This window comes from Rhincodon typus, unplaced genomic scaffold (genome assembly GCF_021869965.1).
Source record: "Rhincodon typus isolate 14 unplaced genomic scaffold, sRhiTyp1.1 hic_rhity00000051, whole genome shotgun sequence".
Classification (NCBI taxonomy): domain Eukaryota; kingdom Metazoa; phylum Chordata; class Chondrichthyes; order Orectolobiformes; family Rhincodontidae; genus Rhincodon; species Rhincodon typus.
The window spans coordinates 452,895-460,954 of NW_025965689.1; the positions used below are offsets into that span (position 1 = coordinate 452,895).

Sequence of the window (8,060 nt, forward strand, 5' to 3'; positions counted from 1 at the left end):
GTCATTGAACATTTTTAAGGCAGAGGTGGATAGATTCTTGTTCAACCAGGGAATCAAAAGTTATTGGGTGTAGCTGGAAATTCAAAACATGAACTCCTCAGTCATGATCGTATTGAATGATGGAGCAGGCAGGAGGGCCCGATAGTTCATATGTTGGCCTTTATGTTCATACATTTGACATGGAGCCAAATGAGATACTGGGACAGATGCATGACTTTGTATTTTTATGTGGAGACTCTCATTTCCATGATTTCTGTTCTAAATCAATTCCACAGGATATTAGAAGGAGAGGATTTACAATCGGGAAACTGCAACCGATCAGGATTTCACAGAGTGGCCCAATTCGGTGTAACCTGAATGTCATTGGGCTTTGAACATGGAAGGAGAAAACACCGTTGACAGCGGTGAGAAACTGTATATGTGTAGTGCGTGTGCATGAGCATTCAGCTGATCATCTGACCTCTCGAAACATAAACGGAGTCACAAGGAGAAACTGTGGAAATATGGGGACTGTGGGAATGGATTCAGATCCCCAACTGAACTGGAAATTCATCGGCGCAGTCACACTGGGGAGAAACCATTCTCCTGCTCTGAATATGGCAAGGGATTCAGTCAGAAATCCCACCTGCAGAGACACCAGCGAGTTCACACTGGGGAGAGACCATTCTCCTGCTCGGAGTGTGGGCAGGGATTCACTAATTCCTCCAACCTGCTGATACGCCAGCGAGTTCACACTGGGGAGAGGCCATTCATCTGCTCTACGTGTGGCAAGGGATTCACTTTGGCTTCCAGCCTCCAGATGCATCAACGAATTCACACTGGGGAGAGGCCATTCACCAGCTCCTAGTGTGGGAGGGGGATTCTCCGATGCATCCAGCTTGATGACACATTGGTGAGTTCACACTGAGAGAGTGTTTACGTGTTCCCACTGCAGGATGGTGTTGAGGCGTTTATCTGAACTGACTGTACATCAGCAGACTGCCTGTGGAGAAGCTGAGTGAGGGGATTCACTGAATCTGCCACCTTGTGGACAGTTCACACTGGGGAGAGGCTGATCCCCTGCACCAAATGTGGGACATATTCCCTCCGTCATCCAGCCTGCTGAAACACCAGTGAGTACATTGTGTGAAGAATCTATTCACGTGCTGAATGTGGAAAAGCAATCACTCAGTCATCCAGCCAACTGAGAAGCCATCGGGTTTGCACAGGGGAGAAGCCTTTTCCATGTCCAAACTGAGCGAAGTATTTGAAAAGATCCTGGGAGCTGACATCCCACGTACTTGTTCACATTGACGTGAGTCTGTTCAGATGCACTTACTGCAGGACTGAGTTCAGGTGAGAAACTCACCCCACTCTACAGCAGTAAGTTCACATTGGGGAGAGGCTGTTCATCTTCTCTGTGTCGGGGTAAGGATTCATGGAGTTACGAAAACTGCTGAAATGCCAGTGAGTTCCTGAGTAACTGCAGTGATGAAAGATGTATAATTTAGATAAATTCCAGTTTTGGAAGTTGGCTTTTATAATAGAGACACTGAATGTGGGTCATTTTCTGAAAGTTTTCTTTAGAATAAAAAGTGAGTCCTTGTGAAACAGTGACCTTCCTCCAGCACTGCTCAGAAAGCAAGTGACTGTGGAGCCCCATGTGGAGTTAATGGGAAATTGTTTAGACTCTGTTGATTTACAACAGATGAGCAAACATCAATTGACGTTATCTTGTTTTCAGTTCAGAATAATCAAGGATTGATTTTAGTTTATAAACCCAGGGTTAGAAGGTATTTTATTCAGTTTGGAGATCTGACTGTGATCAGAATCAAGTTTAGTCTCTCTACTATATAGAGCTCAGAAATAATTCAGTGGAAAAAAGAACAAAAAGTCACCCGAGTAGAACTTCCGAACCAGGAGAGTTTGGTTTGAGCTCTGAAGGTATTAGAAGCAGAAAATGTTTATTCTTTGAATTTTGAGAATATTCATGAAAGAAAATTCCATAGTTCACAGGAAAATTTTGGGCCAAACCAGTTCAGACATAACTTAGAGATTTAATATTGGGTGTAATTTCTCTGGATTTAAATCTATAAATTGATGCGGGCACACAGTTGCAGCAGGTAATCAGGAAGGCTAATGGAACATTGGCACTTTATTTCAAAGGGGTTGGAGATTGAGTTGGGATGTTTTACTGCAACTGTACAAGGTGCTGGTGAGACCACATCTCGAATGCTGAGAATAATTTTGGTCCCCTTATGAAAGGAAAGGTATCATTTCATTGGAGGTAGTTCAGAGAATGTTCTCCAGGGTATTCTCTCATATGGAGGGACTGTCGTATAAGCAAAGGCTAAACTTGTTGGGAATCTACTCACTGGAGTTCAGAAGAATGAGAAGTGATGAAACATATTAGATTAGGCTTGAAAGGGTAAATGTTGAGAGGATTTTTCACCTCCTGGAAGAATCTCAGACCAAAGAGCATAGTCTCAGATATTAGGGCCACTGCCAATTTAAGAATGAGATGAGAGGAATTTCTTCTGTCGAGGGTTGAGATACTATGGAACTCCTTGCCACAGAACAGTGAGGCAAAGTGGGACCTTGTGTCTATTGAAGGCTGACATAGATTCTTGATGAAGGATTATGGGGAAATCACAGGAAAGCAACCATGAAGAATGTCAGATCAGCTCTGATCCTGTAGAATGGCAGAGCAGGCTCAAGGGGCTGAATGGTGCTGTTCGGAAATAGGTTGGGAACATATTTAAGCACAGCAAAACAAGTTGTTTTTCTTTGTTTTTGTCTTGCATAATGAAGATCTGTTTTTATTTTTGCTAAAGAATCTCTGCAGCCTCACTTGACAGGGTTTCAGTGACTGACCACCACATTAACCAAATTAAAAGAATAATCTCACTTGGAGACATTCAGACACATAATTAAACTCTGTCACCCAATGTATCAGAACATGTGAAAAAAAAAGTCTCATCCAATACAAAATAATAAATGAAGGACAATTCAACCTGATACTCTCGTTGTTCAACAATATATCCCATATTTACTCACAGGAGCAAAGACTGTCAGAAGCAGAGTGAAACTCTCACTTGCGTACCAGACTTAAGGTGGATATTTACAGAAGAAATCCCTCCCTCTCCCAGAGAGGAAGTTTCAAAATGAATAAAGCACAAGCAGCCCTCCAACTCCATTTTAATTTAATCCTGACTTCCTGTCACTTTTTTCATGTTAGCATTGCCCTGGTCACGTGTTTTTGCTGGTGGTGGAAAGTCCAGCAGCTGTTTTGGTTTATCTCGGTTCAATTTGAAAGCCTCTCACTGACAGCAGAAAGCCTCATTTACAGCATCCTACCACCAGGCAGGACACCTGCAGAGATTTACAAATTAATAAAAAAAAGGAAACACATGTAAAATGTAAAATCTATTTGCGGAACTCAGAGGGAAATAATTTTCTTTTGCTTGCTGGCAAGTGATGGGGACACTTGTTTGCTGGGTGTGAAACACAGGGTTCGCATTCCACCAGGGTTTGTATCTCCTGCACTAACTGAGTATTAAAAAGGAACTTGAACACACAGAAGTAAAAAAAAATGACTCTCTGGTGTGTAATATGCTTTCTCTCTGTACAGGCAGGGAAAACAGGATGCATGTGAATGCATCCAAGAATAAGGTGTGCATAGGGTCAGCGACCACTTGTTAGTTTACGCAACATTTGTAAAAACACAGTGCACATTCCCAGAATCACAGTGGTTCAACTGACCTATCCTGGCTATGCTTCAAGTATTTATTCAGACGAAGCTTTACTCTATATAACCTCCCCTACTTATATATAACTCTGCTCCAATTCTTGTCAGAATTATGGTGGGACAGCTTAAAGGCCATGTGAGGGACAAATGTATTCATGGTGAAGGGATAAAGTCAGGTTTTTTTTTTGAGTAGCTGACTGTGCACAGGATCCCAGGTCATAGCATGAGTTTTGAGATGACACAATTTGGCAATGGCGTAAACAAGGAAAAGAAGTGGAGCTAACTTCAGGAGGGTACAGGGATTCTGATAAAATGGACAACAAACCAATGGGTGGGATGCGAAATGGGTGCAGGGACATTGAAAGTTCTGGTTTAATTTACGTTAAACTGAATCTTGCATATGTGGAAAATAAGGCTGGAATTCTGTCTGTTCAGGGAAAGCTATTTCATTCATACTTCCTTGCATTTCAGAAAATGTCAGTTTGTTTGGCAGAAGGACATGGGGAGTTGTTTGAAGTCATTTGGCTTTTGATTGATGAGAATGCTGGTCCCACAACTTGCTTCCAGGAAGTGCTCTGAGATAATTAAGTGCTTCACAATGCCTGGATTCCTTTCTATGCTTCAAACGTGAATATACAGAAAAGCTTACATGTCAGATCAGCCACTGACTTTACTTGTTTGTCATAGTCGTAGAATTGTACAGCTTGGAAACAGGCCCTTTGGTCGACATGAACGAGTTGGTTCAGACAGCCTAAATCAACCTAGTCCCATTTACCAGAATTTGGCCCTTATCCCTCTAAACCCTTCCTATTCATATACACATCCAGATGCTTTTTAACCATTGTAATTGTACCAGTCTCCACAACCTCCTCTGGCAGCTCGTTCCACGCATGCACGACCCTCTGAAAAAGTCACCCATCGGTCACGTATTATCTTCCTCCTCACACCTTAAAACTATACCCCCTCTAGTTTTGGATGTTGCCACCCTGGGGAAAATACCTTGCTACTCACCCTATCCATCTCCTTCGTGATTTTCTAAGCCTCTATAGGAGGTCACTCCTCAGCTGCTGAGGTTCCAGGAGAAAAAAATAGGCCCAGCCTATTCAACCTCTCCCAACAGCTCAAACCCTCCAACCCTGGCAACAGCCTTGTAAATCTTTTCTGAACCCTTTCAAGTTTCACAACATCCTTCCTATGGCAGGGAGACCAGAAATACACACCGTATTGCTAAAGTGGCTGAACAGATGTCCTGTAAAGATGCAACATGACCTCCCAACTCCCATACTCAATGCACTGACCAATACAGACAGGCATGCCAAACGCCTTCTTCACTATCCCATCTACCTGCAACTCCACTTTCAACGAACTATTAATCTGCACTGCAACGTCTCTTTGTTCAGCAACATTCCCCATCAAGGTGTGCAAGTTCTGCCTGATTTGGCTTTCCAAAAAGTAGCATCTCACATTTACCTGATGTAAACTCCATCTGCCACTCATTTGAGTTCATTCCACAAATAAACAGTTTCTCCAATTCCATACTAACCTATTATGACTTTCAAATCTCGATTGTCTAAAATATAAAATAAAAAAAGAGAATTGCAATCAAATAAAGCTCATGGGTGGATTAATTCACTGCCATCTCACCGCTGGGTGCAGGTGTATGTCTCATTCACTATTTACTCGTGATTGTATGTGATATGATACAGTGCCACCTAGGGAGCATTGCAAACAGTACAACACTAAATTGCGAAAGGATATTGAAGCCTGAAGTTCACACGCATATCTGGATATAAATCACCCCAATCCACTCGATTAAATTCTAGTCCATGAACATTGGTATCAGTAATCCTAGACTTAAATCGCCAGAACCATCGATTAGATGCTAGTTTGTTTTAAATACTCGTTTCAGCTTATTCATCAAAAAACCAATGTTGAAATAAAACAATCTCAAATCTTTAAATCAAACATTCGACACAAAATACAGCACACGTTCAATAACTCCTTCAGTTCTAAACATACAACCGCCATTCTCTCTTCAGAGCCACCCAAAACCTCATATTGGGAGCGGAGACCCGAGATGAGGAAAGAAAGCATATGCGAAAGGGGTACAGTACTGCAGATAGTTATATCTGGTCGAAAACATCATGTCAACAGACACTGAGTCGCTTTGCGGCTACCGGGGTCATTATTTCCCGATTTCTAAATTTATTGATGTTCCTCCACTAGTGTCGGATCTTTCCAATGCAATTACAGGAAACTGCCGCATGGATACATTCCGTCCAAGCGGTTATAGCTCAGTAACACTAACTAATGGCAGGGTGAATATTGTGTTACCGGAAATTAAAATTAACTCGGCAGTGGTGAGGGTCTCGTTTCTTTCACAGATACTGTGGGTGGCTCTGGGTCGTCAGATGAAATAACGGTCTCTTCACTTTTTAGTGGCGCCCCCTGCGGCGGTTTTCTTGGGCAGCAGCACGGCCTGGATATTAGGCAGTACCCAACCCTGAGCGATGGTCACCCCTTCCAGCAGCTTGTTGAGCTCCTCGTCGTTGCGCACGGCCAGCTGGAGGTGCCTGGGGATGATGCGAGTCTTCTTGTTGTCCCGGGCCGCGTTACCGGCCAGCTCGAGGATTTCAGCCGTCAGATACTCGAGCACCGCAGCCAGATAGACCGGCGCTCCGGCACCCACACACTCAGCATAGTTACTCTTTCTCAGGAGCCTGTGAACACGGCCGACCGGGAACTGCAGGCCAGCCCGGGACGACCGGGACTTCGCCTTGGAGCGAGCTTTCCTCTCCCAGAGATGGCCACAATCTCACAAGCACTTTCACAGAGAATCATGCAATGCGCCCACATTCCGCCTTCTTATACCTTCGGGAGGAATGGCGTGCGGCCATTGCTGATTGGTCACATTGTGCAGTATTTCCTAATATAGTTTCAATTCCCAATCAGATATTTGCTTCACTCACCAATCCGGAGAGGGCCCGGGGAGGAGGCCGGAAAATACCAGCGCCAAATCATCAGCCGCTTTCTTTCATACTCGAAAAGCCCGCCACTATATACAAAAGAGGAATGCGTAAAGACGTACGAGTTAGTTTAGTTTTAGCTTACAAATGTACGCTTTACACAATCTCTTTACCTCATTCAGTCCATTTAATTTCGGACCTTTAATGGGATTTTTTGAATTTTAAGTACAAGCGGAAATAAGATCAAAGCGCCAAAAGCCACACTTTGCAGCATTCTTTTTCTTTCAATTTATTTAAAAAGCCTATCGGTATATTGATAAAAACATCAGACATCGTTCTTCCCGGTGAGCGCATTAACAGCGAACACCGTCTCTGGACAATATTTTAAATTCGCGCTCCCTTATCGTACCTGATCATACCTCAGCAAAAGCACAAAGTTGCTGTTTCAGTTCTGGTTTATCTCGGTTCACTTTGAAAGTCTCTCACCCACAGAAGAAAGCCTCATTTACAGCATTCTACAAACGGACACAACTCCCGTGGAGATTTGGAAGTTAAAGCAAAAGACCAGCGATCTCAAAATGTATCTGTTCGGAGGATTCAAAGACAGGGAGACTTTTTCTTTCCCCCAGGGATGAACTTCACGGTTCATACTCCACCAGGCCGTGCAGCTCCTGAACTGACCGAGTATCAAAGGATAACTGAGATAACAAGGTGTAGTGAGACAACAAGGTGCAGGGCTGGATGAACACAGCAGGCCAAGCAGCATCATAGGAGCAGAGAGGCTGACGTTTCGGGCCTAGACCCTTCATCAGAAAAGGGGGAGGGGAAGGGGCTTTTGAAATAAATAGGGAGAGAGTGGGAGGCGCATAGAAGAGAGGAAACAAACAGGTCGAAGAGGCGGGGATGGAGCCAATAAAGGTGAGTGTAGGTCGGGAGTTAGAAAGGGGAATGGTCAGTCCAGGGAGGACGGACAGGTCAAGGGGGCGGGATGAGGTTGGTCGGTAGGAGATGGAGGTGCGGCTTGAGGTTGGAGGAGGGGATAGGTGGGAGGAAGAACAGGTTAGGGAGGCAGGGACGAGCTGGACTGGTTTTGGGATGCGGTCGGGGGAGGGGAGATTTTGAAACTTGTGAAATCCACATTGATACCATTGGGCTGCAGGGTTCCCAAGCGGAATATGAGTTGCTGTTCCTGCAACCTTCGGGTGGCATCGTTGTGGCACTGCAGGAGGCCCAGGATGGACATGTCGTCTGAGGAATGGGAGGGGGAGTTGAAATGGTTCGCGACTGGGAGGTGCAGTTGTTTATTGCGAACCGAGCGTAGGTGTTCTGCAAAGCGGTCCCCGAGCCTCCGCTTGGTTTCCCCGATG

At 44.4% G+C, this 8,060-nt stretch overlaps 3 protein-coding genes and 1 pseudogene across 7 annotated transcripts in view; 3 read left to right on the plus strand and 1 right to left on the minus strand.

Annotated features, from left to right (window-relative positions):
* LOC109929682 (histone H2B 7-like) overlaps positions 1-8,060 on the plus strand; it is an 823,479-nt gene that overhangs the window by 377,122 nt on the left and 438,297 nt on the right. The window lies entirely within an intron of this gene.
* Positions 1-8,060, plus strand: part of LOC125488138 (histone H2B 7-like) — an 844,706-nt gene that overhangs the window by 377,110 nt on the left and 459,536 nt on the right. The window lies entirely within an intron of this gene.
* The window catches only part of LOC109926824, a 162,587-nt pseudogene that overhangs the window by 110,386 nt on the left and 44,141 nt on the right, over positions 1-8,060 (plus strand).
* LOC125488142 (zinc finger protein 239-like) overlaps positions 1-8,060 on the minus strand; it is a 341,309-nt gene that overhangs the window by 86,023 nt on the left and 247,226 nt on the right. The gene's annotated exons all lie outside the window — the stretch shown is intronic.